The 17,339-nt window shown below is 35.7% G+C and overlaps 1 long non-coding RNA gene across 4 annotated transcripts; it reads left to right on the top strand.

Annotated features, from left to right (window-relative positions):
* The first annotated feature begins 403 nt into the window (after positions 1 to 403).
* LOC147516098 (uncharacterized) lies at positions 404 to 4,159 on the top strand. Of its 4 annotated transcripts, XR_015210935.1 has the most exons (4): positions 409 to 567; positions 652 to 813; positions 1,535 to 1,683; positions 3,451 to 4,159. It is a non-coding gene; the product is annotated as an uncharacterized LOC147516098 (long non-coding RNA). The 4 variants fall into 4 exon arrangements; XR_015210936.1 differs by having other exon boundaries at positions 404 to 813; positions 3,399 to 4,159; XR_015210934.1 differs by having other exon boundaries at positions 404 to 813; positions 3,388 to 4,159.
* The last annotated feature ends 13,180 nt before the right edge of the window (positions 4,160 to 17,339 follow it).

The raw sequence follows: 17,339 nt of genomic DNA, 5'->3' as shown, positions 1-17,339 counted from the left end.
ATGCCTGAAAGGCAAGAAATTTTTCTTGGAGTTTTGCATGTTAAAATGAGTCAACATAGTATCAATATAGGTAGCCTGAGATAAGCACAACATCTTTTTCTTGCGATTTCTTATAATTTTGATCACAAGGACGTGACCCGCTTATCCCAAGTCCATCACTACACCATAATAGGATATTTGCAACACGCACCTTTTTTGTTTTGCAATAGTTATTTACCGTTAGCAAGTTGTCAACGTTAAATAAGCGTTGGCAATGTTGTAAAGCGTTGGTTTATTTGGGTGAATTTCAGAAATTAATTGCCAACACTTAAAAATTGTTCGATAAGTGTTACAAATTAAAGTTTCGCGAAAGAGGGAAACAAAAAAATCGCGCTCTATTATTTCGGTTTAAGTATAAAACATAACTTTCTTTCTCTCCTCTCTCTCTCTCACCGCTCGCCGCATTTCAAGCCCTAAAATAGATCTCGCACTCATCAAATGTTTACTTCTCTCTCTTCAAATCCTTGAATCCGTACATAACTAATTTTCGGTGGTTCTTGCTGGAAACCAAAGGAACAAAGTAACCTGGTCATTTTTTATCCTTTGCCTTCAATTTTGTTTATAACTAGAAAATTGATTTTTTAGGGTTTTATTTTCTACTTATTTTTCCAGATCTAGTTTCTTTCTTTGCAAAAAAGAATGCAGATCTGAAAAGCAGAAAATGAGAGAAATAATTAGTATTCATATTGGTCAGGCAGGGATTCAAGTTGGTAACTCATGTTGGGAACTTTATTGTCTCCCACATGGAATCCAACCCGATGGTATCATGCCTAGGTATAATCTTTCATTTTTACCGTTTTTTAAACTTATTTGCTCGGTTTTATTTCATTTCTGGTGTGGATATGGATTTGTTAGAGTAGATCTGATTTTTTTTTTGTGTGGGTTTGGGAATAATGTGGTGATTGATTATTGAGAGTTAAATGTGTTTGTCGGCGCAAGTTTGTATCATCGGATATATAGTGTTGGTGCAAATATCATCGCGGTAATTTCGAAAAACAATATATTCTGCTTTTCGAAAAAGGTTCGATGTTGTTTATAAGTAATGCAAATGATGTGTAGTTTATAGTTCATGTGCTATGTGTTTTGCTTGTGATGTTGTAGTGAGAGTGAGAGTTGTATTTGTCTTGCATATGACATTTTAGTAGTTGTCTTTGTGATAGAGCTTACGCCAACTTGTTTACATTGAGACTCTTTGTTGAACTTATGTTGACAATAATTTAGTGTGGATTGGCTTTGACATACACATGAGTAGTGTCATGGGGCTGTTGCGCATACCTTGCTCTATAAATACAACACTAAAAATGACTTTCTGCTATTGCCTGGGTTCTTATGTAATTCTTTCTTTTGTAAAGCGAATTTTAGCTCTTCTGTATATGAAAATATGTCCCAAGGACTTCTAATTAGTTAATATCATTTTTTCGATTTATGTGTTCATTAAATGGTTCTGTTTCATGTGGGAAAACTAGTTCATCTGTTACCTTTGACTTGTTTTCAGTTAACAGATCGCACAAGTCAGTGAACAAAGTAACTAAATGGTTAGTGGTGTAATCTCGCTTCTCGGCCCAGGTGGGGAGGCACTTGCTTGTTTCCCAGCACTAACCAATAGTTTCAGGGCACCCACAGTGGTGTTGTTTTGGAAAGGAGGTATGAACCATCAAACTATCTCAAATGTTGACTGCATCTCTGTGGAACCTAAACTCATATTAGTAGGTTGGGAGTTGTGTAGTAGTTATTTGATATTTATAAGATAAATGGAATCTTATATTAGTATTTCCTACATATATATTAATTAAATAGGAATATTCCTCTGTTGTATTTCCTACATATATTAGTATATTACACTTGTGTCATCTTGTTTTTGTTTGTACAAATTTCTTTGAGAGTTTAGAGTAAAATATGAAGGATCAAAGCAATCCCATCTCCATTGTAGCTATTGTTCTTATAGTTCTTACCATGAATTCAAGGCTAACTACATCTCAAAAAATGAATTAATGTTGTATTTTAAAATGCTTTTGGCGTGCCTTGAATAATGTTGATCTCCGTAAACTCCTTTTCACTTTAACTAAATGTGGGGAAGCAACTGCTTTACCACCTTGAAGTTCTGATGGGTGTTTGTGATGCGGTTGTAATCTTGTCCTTTTATGATTTCTTCAGAATTTTTTTGGATATAAGGGGCTCTTATTGTTTTTTGGATCAATAATTCTATTCTTACCTACTTATTATACATAATAATTGATGATTGTTGATTTGTATCGAGATACACGCGTGTATTCTCGTGCAAATAATGTTATGTAAGTCGGGTGTAAAAGTGTTGTTTTGGGATTGCTTACTAGATGGGAAGTACTTTTTGCAAACATACACGTTTTGTACTACTTACTTTCTTGGAAGAGGTTGTAAATGATTTGCCAAATTGCATCATGGTTACCAAAGATAAAGTTAAAATATGCACTTGTTGCACTTAAAATAATGTTTCTTGTCTCTGTGTCGTTTAATTTGTTTTTAAGTTAGAAGGTTGCAAGAAAGTCTTCTAAATGGTGGTTTAGAAACAGGAAATTTATTAGAACTAATGGGTTTTTATACCGTTTCAAGACTCATGACTACAAAACATATAGCTTCTGTTAAACATTATATAGCCTGAGGGTCTGAGACAAGCTCCACGATAGTGGCATGAGAATTTTGATGAAACAGGACTTGACTTGCAATATCATACACAGGGTGTGTGGTGTTAATCTATGATTCAAAATATGAAAAGCCAGTGATTTAATATTTATGGTAACTTAAAAGCCAAGGAGTATTACTTGGTTGTACGTTGATGATATACTTATGTTTAGGATATATATTGCTTGTGCCTAAAATGTGATTTCCAGTCTTCAAGTTTCATATGCAAATTTTCTTGAAACTGATGCCAGTGTGTAATGAAACTGCGGGGCGATGATAGTAACCATGACATCATTGACATGGTATTTCAATAGTTCATTATAGTAGATGAGATGGTAATAAAAACAAGCTGGCAACTTCTCCTGTTGTTTTTTTTTTTTTAACCATGTTGCAAGGCTTTTTGGTTTTCATTCTTTATACTAGGCTAGGTGCCTAGGCAACATAGTGGAACTAGTTGAGTTAAAAACAATATACTATATTGTGAATTTGTTTAGGGTAAACAATGACTATAATAATGGTGAAATGCTTGAGCCGTTGAAAATTGTGCGGGAGAAAATTGTTCTCTTAAGCCATTAGCTATTAGCTTACAAGTTCAAGCACAGTGCGTCCTTTATCTTTTTTTACCGTTTGTTCACCTGCATGTTAGTATAGTTGGATTATACACAGTTGGATATATGAAACGTTGTTTAGTTTGCTGCCAGGGAAAGAGTTTCAGATGTGCCTCAAAGGTAATCTTCTAAGGTTCCATTTCAGGTGAGGACATCAGGTTCCGATTCTGATCTACTCCATCAATGACCAATAGTTGATCGCAGCCCTAAGCTAGGTGATCGTCGCTCACCACGAGGTTCCCCAACTGATCGATTCATTACATCAGAAGAAACTCGGGACACGAGTTGCAGATTTGGTATCCCAACTGGGCCAGGCCCAAGAACAGCTTAAGAAACTGAAAGACCAGTTAGCTTCTACTGAAGCTGCCGAAAGGGAAGCTCAAGAAGAACTTGAGAAAAACAAAAAGGAGCCAGTTATTCCTGAAAGCGAAGATGGGCAGGATCCGACTGCTCCGCCACCACCTCCACCTCCACAAGTCCAAGAGAATAGTCATGGGAATGACAGCAGTGTAACTGATACCTCTGATGAAAACTCAGGCGAAACTGATGTTTTTGAAGTTCCAATGCCAACTGTGCTAGATAAGACCATGATGCAAGAGGGCAACACAAATGAGCAAGAGGATAATGAAACGAAATCAGTAGAGAAATCTTCTGAACAGTTACTTCCGGAGGAAGAGAAGCCATCAGTGGAAGATATTGTTTTACTTAAGGATGAGATAAATTTGCTGAAACATATGTTCTTTGCTATCACTTGTGTTAAAATATTGAAACATTGTTACTGTTGTTGTGTGGTCTCTGATAGTTCTGTAGGCAAAGAGGAGAAACAAAATATGAGAAATTATATTTTTTTATCAGCAGCAACCCATCAGCAATGGTTTATAACCATTATGAACGACTTTTAAATTAATTTTTTTTAAATTAACTAACAACTTTGCAACGCTTAAGAACCATTGGTAATTTTTTAACAAATTACTAACGCTTAAAAACCATTGCAAAGGTTTTAAATTTTTGTACACAATAGTTATAAAAAGGGTTACAAATCATTATTGCAACGGTTTATAACCGTTGGAAATTTCTGTTTGCAACGCTTATTAACCGTTACAAAAATTTCCAACACTTTACCCATTCCATATTTGCAACACTTAAAAAGCGTTGCGAAAATTATTAGCAACGGTTTTTTACTGTTGCAAATAGCCTGTTATGGTGTAGTGCATCATATCAAATTGCTTTGATAACCATACCGATGTCTGACAACACTTTCCCATTATTTCCAATGAGTAAGATGTCATCGACATAAAGCACAAGAAATACCATTACGTTTCCATCAAATTTCTTGTACACACAAGATTTGTCTGGGCTTTGATCGAATCCATAAGATTGGAGTACCTTATCAAAACGAATGTTCCAAGATCTAGAAACTTGTTTAAGTCCACAAATGGATCGTTTAAGCTTACAAACAAGATGCTCTTGACCATTTTCAATGAATCCTTCTGGTTGCTTTATATAGATGGTTTCCTCAAGACTTCCATTAAGGAAACCTGTCTTGATAAAGTCTTCCCACCCCGCATGAGTCTCAACCCTGTTTAGGAGTTCCTCTAAATCACGGGGTGGTTTCCTGAAGAGGGATCTAAATAAAGCATTGTTTTCATCCAACCCTTGTTTGAAAGCTATTATGGCAGTCTATTTGTCACAAGACTTTATCTGGATTGAAATTTCCATTCATGCGTCTGGACACATGATCCAGGCGTTTCAGATGCGAGCAATGCGTCTGGAACCACGATCAATGCGTCCCAGACGCGGAAGTCTATTTTCCCTTTTTTGCTCTATCCTTCTATCCTCTTTTGTAGGCTTTGGTCCAAGTAACGAATCCTTTGGCCTTGGGCTTCCAAATAGGCTTTAAAATAGGTCCAAGTCGCATATTTAATAGCTTCAATTCCTTAGCCTTCTCCATGATTGTCCATGGGCTTCCCATGTGATCCTTAATGCTCTGAATTGCTCCGTTTTACCCTTTTTTCTCCAATATTCCACAAAACTCTCTCTTTTACCTATAGAATCATAAAAAATAACTTACAAACACTATTAGTCCATTAAGATGGCTAAACAAGAGGCATAATTGAGGGTTAAATTGCACTTTTTGAGCACTTATCATGATGCTATCTTGGTAACAATAACATCTCCTCTTATTAGGTGGTACTTGCGCTCAATGTGTTTACTTGCATACAAGAAGTTATGGAGCCAAACTGATTCTTTGGTTACCTCAGTGGCTACCACATATTCAGCTTCCATGGTAGAGTCAGACACGTATTTCTGCTTGGCACTCCTCCATATTATGGCTCCACCTCACAAGGTAAACACACAACCTGAGGTAGACTTACTCTTGTCCCTATCTGACTGAAAATTAGAATCTGTATACCTTAAGTGAACCAAACTATCTGCTTGGTATACTAACATATAATCCTTAGTCCTTTCCGTGTGCCCGAATATGTTTTACCCTTGATCCGGTGCCCTTGCGGGTTCTTCTGATATCTGCTAGCCATGCCAATGGTAAAGCAGATGTCTGGCCTTGTGCATAACATTGCGTACATTAAGCTTCCTACAGCCAAAGCATAAGGAACTGCTTTCATATCCTTTATCTCTTTCGGTATCTTGGGACACATATCCTTTGATAGAGGAACTCCATGCCTGAAAGGCAAGAAACCTTTCTTGGAGTTTTGCATGTTAAAACGAGTCAACACATTATCAATATAGGTAGCCTGATATAAGCACAACATCTTTTTCTTGCGATCTCTTATAATTTTGATCCCAAGGATGTGACCCACTTCTCCCAAGTCCTTCATATCAAATTGCTTTGATAACCATACCCTTATGTCTGACAACACTTTCACATTATTTCCAATGAGTAAGATGTCATCTACATAAAGCACAAGAAATACCACTACGTTTCCATCAAATTTCTTGTACAAAAGAAGATGCTCTTGACCTTTTTTAATGAATCCTTCTAGTTGCTCCATATAGATGGTTTCCTCAAGACTTCCATTAAGGAAAGCTATCCTGACATCCATTTTATAGACCCACTTGCATCTAACGGGTTTTACACCATTAGGTGGCTCTACAAGCTCCCAGATCTGATTAGAATCCATAGATTCCATCTCAGAATTCATTGCCTTTTGCCAAGATATTACATCTCTATCTTGGAGTGCTTCATTGTAGGTCCAGGGATCAGGATCTTGGTTATCAGTGGTTATGCCTAAAGACATTCCCAAACCAATCCACCTATCAGGTTGTCTAACAGCCCTCCCACTACGATGAAGCACCTCTTGTTCTTGTACGTCATTTGTGACACGTTGTGGTTCCTATTCTTGTACAATTGGTACTGAAGTAGTTTAATGTCTCTCCTCTCAATACTTCTAGAATAGTACTACTCATGGTAAAATTTAATGCACTATGGGTGGAATAAGATTAATGATGTACAAATTGCCTTCTAATGCACCAGAACAGATAAAATGTTTATTTTTCTTAATGACGATCTTGTCATTTAAAAGAAACAGGATACCCATCCTTAATTAACATAGAAACTGAAATCAAGTTCTTTCTAAAATTAGGCACATAAAGACAATTCTTTAACACCATAATCTTATTTCTACCAAAAGATAAACAAACATCTCCCACTGCAACAGCTACTACTCCCGTAACATCCCCCCAAGATAAGGCAATCTCTCCAGCACTAGGTTTTCTAGTTTCCTGGAACCTCTGTAATGAAATGCAAACATGGTTAGTGGCTTCCGTATCTACACACCAGGTACAGGTAGATAACACCGCTAAATATGTTGAACGACTAGTGCATGAGACATACCTCCATTATTTAGATGGTTGAGAAGAGGACAATCTGGCTTCCAGTGTCTTGACTGCTTGCACTTGTAGCACTTGCCCTTAGGCTTTTTCACAGCTCCTTGAGGTCCCATGCCCTTCTTTGCCATATTCCTATGCTTCTGAACATTATTCTTCTTCTTACTGCCATTAGGCGTAGAAGTAGAAACCTTCTCATTAGCATAAACCTGAACATAACAGTGCTTAAAGAGACTCTCAGCTGACTGAAGTTCTGTCATAAGTTCCGCCAAAGAATACAACCTTTTCTTTATGTTGTAGTTAAGGCGAAACGGTTCATATCTTTCAGGCAATGTCATGAGAATGATATCGACCTGCGTTTCCAGATCGATATCAGCTCCAAGGATCTCCAACTCATTCAGATAAGTCATCATCCTGAGTATATGATCCCTTACAAGAGTCCCTTCAGTCATAGTTGTGGTCATCAAGTTTTTCATGGCAGTTTGCCTAGTAGCCCTATTCTGGTGTCCGAAGAGTTCTTTGAGATTGGGCATCATATCATAAGCCGTGGTCATGGCCTAATGCTGATGTTGCAGCACACCTGACATAGATGCCAGAATGTAACACTGCGACATCTCATCTGCTTTGTTCCACTTCTTATATGCTACTTTCTCCTCTTCTCCAGCAATATCGTCAGGCTTAGGTGGGCATTCCTCATTGAGTACAAATTTGTACTCTTCAGCAGTTAACACGATATCCAAGTTGTGTTTCTAGTCTATGTAATTAGGGCCAAGAAGTTTGTTTTCCTGAAGAATAGTTGCTAGTGGGTTGAAAGGAACAATTTTGAAAACCTGAGAATCACATAAAATTAACTATTATGTAGTGCAAAAACTTCTTGATTTAATAACAAAAATTAATTAATTAATCAACCCGTTAGCATCATGCACACCGAGAAGTAGGAAGCCACGATAGTGTGGACGTTTACCATTCTACATTCGTGGAGGTACTTTTGGAGTTAATGTAAAAATTAATTAATTAACCCGTCAGCACCCTACACACCGAGAAGTAGTAAGCCACGATAGTGTGGACGTTTACCATATATACATTTGTGTAGAGAGGTTTATCCTATTAGTTCTACTTCTCGTCAACTTAACAGCACACCACTTGTTAGAGTGGACATATGCCATCTACACAAGTAAAACTAAAATGTTGACCTTTCTTTGGTCCTACAAATAATAGCAGTGACTCAGATGGGGAGGATACCATTACTTGCATCTAAGTGTATATCATTACTCAACACTAAGTCCATTATTTGTAATGAATCCCTTCAGATGGAGAAGTGAATCCATTCATTAATAATTTCATAGTTGTCCTTTAGAAGTTTGTTCTAGTAATTCGTAATTAGAAGTCGATTGATATTTTTTCAAAACAGTACTTTGAGCACGCCCGCCCTCTTGTTACTGGAATTTTTTTTTTTGAAATAATACCTTGAGTGCGCCCGCGCCCTTGTTTACTCTATATTTGAGCGCGCCCACACCCCTCTGAAAAAAAGCCCGATTTGCACAAGTTAGTCACAGACTCTCTTTTTGTTCAAGTTATTTTTTATTCAGTGTTCTGAACTTCTTCAATACACTGAGATTGTGTATCAAAGACGTTATTCATACACGTAGCAAGGAGGCATTCATGTACTCCTTCTTTCACTCCTCGTCTATTCTGTCAGAGGAGTTTTAATTATAGTATAATCAGGCTTGTTTTTCATAGACGCAATACCACAAGCCTTTCTAGAATTTCACACATTACACATGCATCAATGGCTAAAGAACCAGAGACTCCTCTCTCTGACTTTTAAAAAGCACTAAACGATGGCCCTAAGTCGTGCATCGTTCTTGCAGACCTAGTGGGGGATTTTCGAATTCCCTCGAATATATTTAACTTGTTACCAGTTTTCCATGGTTTAGACCACGAGACACCTTATCAACACATGCGTAGGATAGAAGAAGTTCTCACTGCATTCCATCATCCTAGCGTAAGTCCGGATCAAGTTAAACTTAGGGTGTCTTCATTCACCCTAGCTCACCCTAGCCGACAAGGCGGCGTCTTGGTTAACTACCCAAACACCTAACTCTGGGGACTCATGGGCTAATCTTGTTCAATTATTCATGGAACAGTTTTACCCACCACTGAAGACAGATGAAATACTTCAAAAGATTCATTTCTTCCGCCAGAATCCTCATGAATCCTTTTCATAGGCTTGGAATCGTTTCACTAATCTTCTCATTGAATGCCCGCATCATAATCTTGCGAAAGACATGCTTGTTCGTGCCTTCTTCAAGGGGCTTTTACATCATCATAAAGAGGTTCTAGATATCATGACTGGGGGTAGTTTTCTTAGTAAAAAAGCCTTTGAGGCTTATAAATTCTTAGAAAATCAATCTAAGAGGAACAACAATTGGGGAGGTAACGACTCTTCCCGCTCCACTCCTTCTTCTTTTGAGGTTAAACCTAATCCCGAGCTTAAAACTCTTATCGATGCCCTCACTAAAAAGGTATATGTCCTCTTTGTTCAACAACAACCCACTCTAGTCATGAACATTAACTCTACTCGTTGTAATGTCTGTTTTAGTCTTAAGCATTTTGACTTCTATTGTGCTCTTGTTTATGCACAACCACCACCACAACCATTAAACTTCAACCAGTTAACTCAACCTCAAGGACAAGGAAACTTAGGTGACCAGAATAGAGATTTAGTGCCCATGACCAAGAACTATCAACATCAAGACATGAACGCTCAACAAGCCTTAATTCCAGTTCAACCATCTACAGACGAAGTAGTAGTGACCTTGTTGGAAAAACAAAATCAAATTATGCAACAAAACTCCAACTTGATGAAAGATCAACATGATCAAAACTCTTAAATGATGCAACAAACGATACAAATGATGCAGTCTTTGTGCCAAAAGGTTATTGACATGTCTCCTAACCAAAATAATAACCATACAGGTGTGTTTTCAGGTCAAGTAGTGCCTAATCCTAAGTCAACAAACACCGCCGTCGAAATAAACAATATTTAGTGTAATGGTAATATAACCCCAGGGGACCTATAGGCAATCACTACCCTTCGTTCAAGTAGAGTAGTTGATAACAAAGTGACTATGCTTATAGATCGCCCGCAAACGGAAGCTGAAAATGAAACCATACCAAATACTGTTATAGGAACTAAAGACCCCTACAACTGTAGAAGTTCTAGTCCAACCACAACCAAAAAGTACAACCTTACTAAATACCACCTTAGAAATTGATGATCCTACACCTGTTGAGCTTCCAATATGGACACATATATGGAAAATGGTTAAAGATAAAGCAAAGAATAATAATACTTTTGACCCTTATGCCAAATATAGAGATAAACCACCGTATCCCCAGAGACTAGTTGTGTCTGAAAAAGACGAGAATTTTGATGAGATTAGGAAAGTGTTTAAAAATCTGACTATAAAACTACATTTTCTAGATGCTATAAAAAGTATACCTGGACACGCTAAGTTTCTAAAAAAGTTGTGCACCAAGAAGAGAAAAACCAACATACCCAACGAAGCCTTCTTAACTGAACAATATCCCTCTTTATCTGAACATAACGGAATTATTAAGTACTGTACAATGCACCTTGGGAGATTACTTCATAACAACTACTCTATTAGCTTGGGGGCAAGTGTTAACTTACTCCATTTTTATTTATATAAACAACTAGGTCTAACAAAACTTCAATCAACCAAAATGACTTTGCAGTTAGTTGATCGCTCTATTAAGTACCCCAAGGGTGTGGTTGAAAATATTCTCATTAAAGTTAAGGATTTTTACTATCCAGCCGACTTCGTTATTCTAGACACATAAGTTGCTCATGAATCCAGTTCCATCATCTTAGGGCGTCCTTTCTTGGCAACCGCCAATGCCCAAATCAATTGTCGGGATGGCTCAATGACCCTTTCTTTTGGAAATCTTTCTGTGGAAGTTAACATGTTTAGACAGAAGCAGGGACAACTAGGTTTGCCTGTAGAAGGAGAAGTGAAGTCCATTGAGAGTTTTGTATCTCATATTAGTGCGGCTAACGCGTTCGTCCCCACACTAATAAATACCCCTCTTAAAGAAGAAGACAAAGATCACAATTTCAACTCCTTAGACAAGATTGATGACTTTCTTAAAGATGCAGATGAATACCATAATTATGTGGATCCGACCAATCTAGATGAGGAATTCTATGAGTTTCTAAGAGCCTGTGATGATCCACCCTCTCAAAAACTACCTAGAACACCACCCGACCACCATCTACCTGAGCTAATCCATCATAAAATCCAATCATTCTTCCCACCATTTTCTTCTAACACTTATCCACATTCCAAGTATTTTCCATAACCATTAATTTTCTCACGATCATTCACTTGGACACCCTCTCATTCAACTAAGTTGCATCATAGAAAGTCTTGGTGCTTGATTCTATTTGGTGGTGTATTCTATGTAAATTATCTATGGAAATACCTACAACTTTTCGGTTGTTGATATATGGTAAGTGGCATGTACATATATATTAAATAAGTTTCGAGTATTTGACTATAAAAGACTCATTTTATTTTCCGGTGTACTCCATTCCAATCTAATGTTATGGGAGTGCATCGTTAAGGTAATCGGACCCTCCTTTTGGAGTGCGTGGTTGTAAGTGTCGGATCCTTAGTCCACATTTCATGCGACTCACGCATTCATCTATTGCATTTTTTCTCGTTGTTTGAAGTAGTGTTTATCTATGTAGTGAGTTTCATTTTTATTTCTTCTTCGTAATTTTGTTTTTTTTTCCAAAAAAATCAAACATATAAAAATATAAAAAATTAAAAACATAAACATGTATTAATAAGTCTAGGGAATCTGACTTTAAAGACTTATGTTTTTGTACAATATCACATTTCTGGAGTATAGGCCAAACAAAAATTTTCAAACTTAAAAAAGAGTTTTCCAATTTTGTTTGGAGGTTGCGTATTTTGGTCTTTCATTTCAAAACTTTTTGCCACCCTTTGCCTGTCATGTTTACTTCAGTAGAGTTTGTGTTAGTTAGTACGTTATAGTTTAATTGTGCTTCATGTTATCATATCATCTTTACAATATTTCTGTTACAGGTACTGCTAATTTTTGTCATGTTTTTATGGTAAATTCTTTCCTTATCTCTTTACACTTTGAGAACAAAGTGATCGATTGTTGGGGGGTGGGATAAAAATATTTGCAAAAATTAGGCACTTTTGGGATATAAATTACGCACTTTTCTTTATAAAACATTAAAAATCATAAATATTGTTTATACTAGGCACTTAGTGATAATGGTATTGTTCCCTTCTCCATGATGATATTAGTGTAGAAATATCACGTAGACCTTGAATTAGGATTTAATTTTTGAAAATTAGATTAATATGTAGGTAATAGTCATTGCATCTTTTCATGAACATCTTGTATAAGCATCTATGATTGTACTTGACATTATTTTTCTGAGACCTAGGTTAGAGTATTTAATACATATCTTGTGAGCATCTAGCCAAAAAGCCAATATGAATTAATATCTGAGTGATGACACAAGGGAGAAGTCAAATCCGAGTAGAGTAATCACACATCCACTTGCTGGATCACCACACCATATCCTAAGTGAGAATTTAGGCCATTTTTGGATTGATATAGCCAGAAATTCGTACCTATATGAAATTTATTATCCACTAGTCGCCCCACTGAGCCTTTCATTAGCATTTTCATAAACCATAAATCCTTTTACCCAATAAAACAAAAAAAAAATAGTATCAGCCTACCAATTTGGATAAGTCTGAGAAATAGGATGAGTGAAGAAAAGAGAAGAGAAAAACCTGTATAAACAAAAATTAGTTAGTTGCTTCGAAAGAAAAAGAAATGAAATTAAAGCTTCCAAAAAGAAAGAAAAATAAAAGTTAGAACTTCAAAAATAGAATCAAAAGGAGTCAAAAGCCAAAATAAGGGCTAAGTATGGAGCAAAAAATGTAGAAGCAAAAGAACAAGGTTTTCTCTAAGTTACATAATATGAAGACCCTATTTTCTCAGACTTGTCTTTTTGAATATCCATTTCCTTCCTTCTTTAACTAACACCTATGCCCCGTATCACCTAATAAAGACCTCTAGCTCAATTAGGAATAGGTTAGTGTGATAGTAAGTGGTAGATGTGTTTGATCGACCTCGGCTTCCTTGGATTGTCATTGAGATTGTGAGGAAATATGTGCCCACTACACACTGGAGTTAGCAAACTGGAGTGGAAAAATCAGAGTGTTATGTGTTTTGACACATTCTTTGTGAGAACCTACTTAGGCACGCTACCCAAAAGTTTTAGAAACGGACCTGCTATTGCATTTCATATCATAGTTCACTGTATAGTTGTTTATCTTAAGATGATTTGATTATTATACATGTATTAGTTTAAGTTTTAGAATGATCATCCTTGTTTAAATACTAGTGAGATGTATAGATTATGAGATAAAATTATGGAATAATTACTTTTATTTCTTAGTTGTTGTAGTATAAATGAAGTTTGTGAGTACCTTCTCTAGAAAACTCTCATGAGGCTATAACTCGTCCACTTGGGAATTCCTAGTGGTTTAAGACCTTATTGCATATGGTCAATGCAGTCACACTCAACAAAACGAGAATAGTCAGGAATACATTTTTGGCGACTTATTTTAATTTCACATATTTGCTTGAGGACAAGCAAAATGCTGTTTGGGGGTGGTTTGATAAGAGCCCAAAACTGTAGTTTCAACCCCTTAATAGTATTATATTTAGGCCAATTATGTTTATAATAAATAAGAGTTAATTATGTGAAGTTAAATTAGGGATCAATAAAAATTGTGACTTTTGTTGTTTTACCTTGTGTAGATTAATAAAGGTTAGGATTAAAACATGAGAAACTAGTTAGAATAATCCTTCCTCTATGTTCTTCCTATTCATTAAATTCACCTTTTAATTGCTTAGTTTAAATTAGTTTAATTTATAAGTAGTTTATTGCATTGTTAGTTGAATTAATTTATAATTAGTTTTAGTTTAAATAAATCACAACATTGCTCTCATTGTTCTCACCGAGATTTCTAGTGGAATTCTTAACGACTAGGAGTGGAACGAATCCTGACTCTCTATATTGTATACTGAATTAAGAGTTGGAATAATATTGATAAGAAAGTTGATCATAAAGTTGTTTGTGTTCTTCTATAGATAATTAAAGATCAATTTTTACTATTATCAATAGGTATGCCATATCGTGGGATGGTTAGCAGCTGGAGCCCTTGATTTTGATTTTTTCTTCCTTCTATGGGTGATTTCTAATTGTTTCAAGTTTCGTCTTACAATCTAGTTGGAATGGCTTTAACTAGGGCTAACTAGAGAGTATGAGAGGAGAGACTAGATTATCTAGAAATAGAGCTAGTCCTCTTCACTAGATTTGCCCACTTGCAAAACAATAGGTGGAAGATCTAGGGAGGGAAAACCATGGGATGGTTCGTAATTTGAGTCATTTAAATTCAAAAATCTTTTCTTTCTATTATGAGGATCACTCTCCTCATAGTGATTTTTCTTAGTAGTTTTTTCTTTTTATGTTATTGTTTTAAGTAATTTAGGAACAAAAACCCAAAAAGCCAAAAAAGAAAAACCCTTCTCTCACCCTTTCATAAAGTTCGTGTTTTTCGTGTGCTTATAATAGATGATTCTTGTTACAACACTAGTCATGTGATTTTCTAAATCACAAGCAATGGATTCCACATAGACCAACCATTAGAAGTACGAAATCTCCATTCTTCTAAGGGTGGTTTGAGGATCAGTTATGTATTACTAAGGGTTGCCCATATCACCATGATATTCATACGAGACATCTTACGTCTTGCACAGTAAATCCCCCAACACACATAAATGAAGCCACAGTCTAATTGGATTGGGTTCAATAAAGAGCCCACACGAAAGTTGCCTAAGATCACATGTTATGGTTTGTTTTTCAAACTCAGCTTTAGAAATCACAGTTTTTGTACGAGTTATTTTTAAAACATCTCTACATAGTTTTTCAAAAACTTGAGGATATAAAAATTTAAAATCTTACGTCCCAGAGTAACCAAAATGATTTTGGATAAACGTATGATTTTATTCTCTTGTATAAACCCTCTATATGGTTAGAGATACATTTAGATTGAGAAAAACAACTTAAAAAAAACAAAAAAAATAAAACCAAAAAAAAATTCATGGTACAATAATTACGTAGCTTACTATTTAGATAAACCATGTATTTCTTGTTCTACATCTATTTAGGGGTGGTATATTCTCATCTCGAAGAACACAGTACAGGTTACTGCCGTTTTTTATCATGTTCCTATGGTAATCTCCTTCTTTTTCTTCATACTTATAGGACAAAACATATTTTTGTTTAGGGGTGGTATAGTAACATTCAGCAAAAACTAGACATTTATTTAATAACAATTCTTATATTAGATAGATTTAGTATAATTCTATATTTCTTTATTTCTTAAAATATTTCAAAAAGACCAAAATTATTTTTCTATTTAGTACTAAAAGTCTTGTTTTCCTTTTTCAATGATGAATAAATGGTTTAGAAGTCTCATTATAGCAATAGAGTAAAGATTCGTTCTTCGAACTCAGATTAATATACATACAATAGTTTCTGCATCTTGTCATGAATGACATGCATCAGCATTTGATTGTATATAGCAGTGAGTTTCGAGACCAAGGTTAGAATAGTTAAATTCCATATCATGTGAGAATCTAACCAAAAACCTCATCTAAATGATTATTAAGTAATGACACAAAAGATATCCGGATAGAGAGATAACACGTCCACTTGGTTGATCATCATGCCATATTCTAGGAGAGAATTTATGCCATTTTTGGATCAATATAGCTAAATAAACGTTAAAAACCCAAAAAGATAATTTTTCCTCTAGTTACCCCCCTTAAGCCTTCACCAATTTCTAAAAACCTTTTTATTTCTTTACCATCAATCCTTGAACTGTTACTACACACACAACAAAAAGCGTAACCAACTGATGAGTTGAGAATTGGATGAACTGTAAAAAGAGAAGAGAAGGCCTTGTACAAAAATAGAATAGTTAGAAGCTTCGAAAAGAAAAGAAAGAAAAGAAAGAAAAGAAAAGAACGAAAAGATTCAAAAAATCGAAATCTCCCAAAAGTTCAAAATCAAAAGGAGTCAATTTCAAAAGAAACAAAAGCAAAGTTAGAACTCCCAAAAATCAAAATCATATGGAGTCATAAAGCCAAAGGGCTAAAGAATGAATCACAAATTCGGAAGCAAAAGAACAAAACAAGGTCCTTCTCTAGTTACAAATATCGTGAAGACCCAATTTCTCAACTTATCAGAGTTTGTTTTCCCTTCCTTTTATTTCTAAACCACTACCTTAGCCCTATAATTCATAATAAATGACCTCTAGCTCAACTAGGAATATAATGGTGTGATAGTAAGTGGATATTGTGATCTTTGGACGTCATTCATGTGAGGAATATAAGTGCCATCTGCATTTAAGAAAACAAAACTTGAGTGAATCTATCAGAGAGTTGTGATTGTAACACGCCCCTATGAGAACCCAACTTAAGGACGCTCTCCAAAAGTTTCTGAAAGAACTCTACTTTTGCATTTCACAGCTCATGTTTTGCATGTTTATCTTTAGATGATTAAATTACTATGTATATATTATTCTGAGTTCAAAGGAGCTTTTCTTTATTCCCCCGCTAATGAGATGTATAGACCTCTGAGAAGAAACAAGGAAACAAGATCCTTTGTACTAGATAGAGGAAGTTTGTGAGTACCTTCTCTGGAAAACTCTCATAAGGCTTAAGCTCGTCTACTAGGGAATTTCTAGTGGTTTAAAGCCTTATTGCATATGGTCAATGCAATTACACTCTGCGAAATAAGACTAGTATAATAAATCACACATTTGTGATCTTAGTTTTTCTCACAAGCAAAATGTTGTTTAGGGGTAGTTGATCAGTCCCCAAATGTACGTTTTATTACCTTTACAATACTTCAATTATGCCCTTCATATGCCTAATGAACAAACAACTTATAGCTTTTGCTACCATTTGTAGGATACAGGACATTTAGGACGTATATTCCTAATACGTGCATTTTAGCATAAAAAGGATTGCTAT

The sequence above is a fragment of the Coptis chinensis genome, chromosome 2 (assembly GCF_015680905.1).
Source record: "Coptis chinensis isolate HL-2020 chromosome 2, ASM1568090v1, whole genome shotgun sequence".
Taxonomy (NCBI): Eukaryota; Viridiplantae; Streptophyta; class Magnoliopsida; order Ranunculales; family Ranunculaceae; genus Coptis; species Coptis chinensis.
This window is presented reverse-complemented; position numbering and strand designations above follow the sequence as displayed.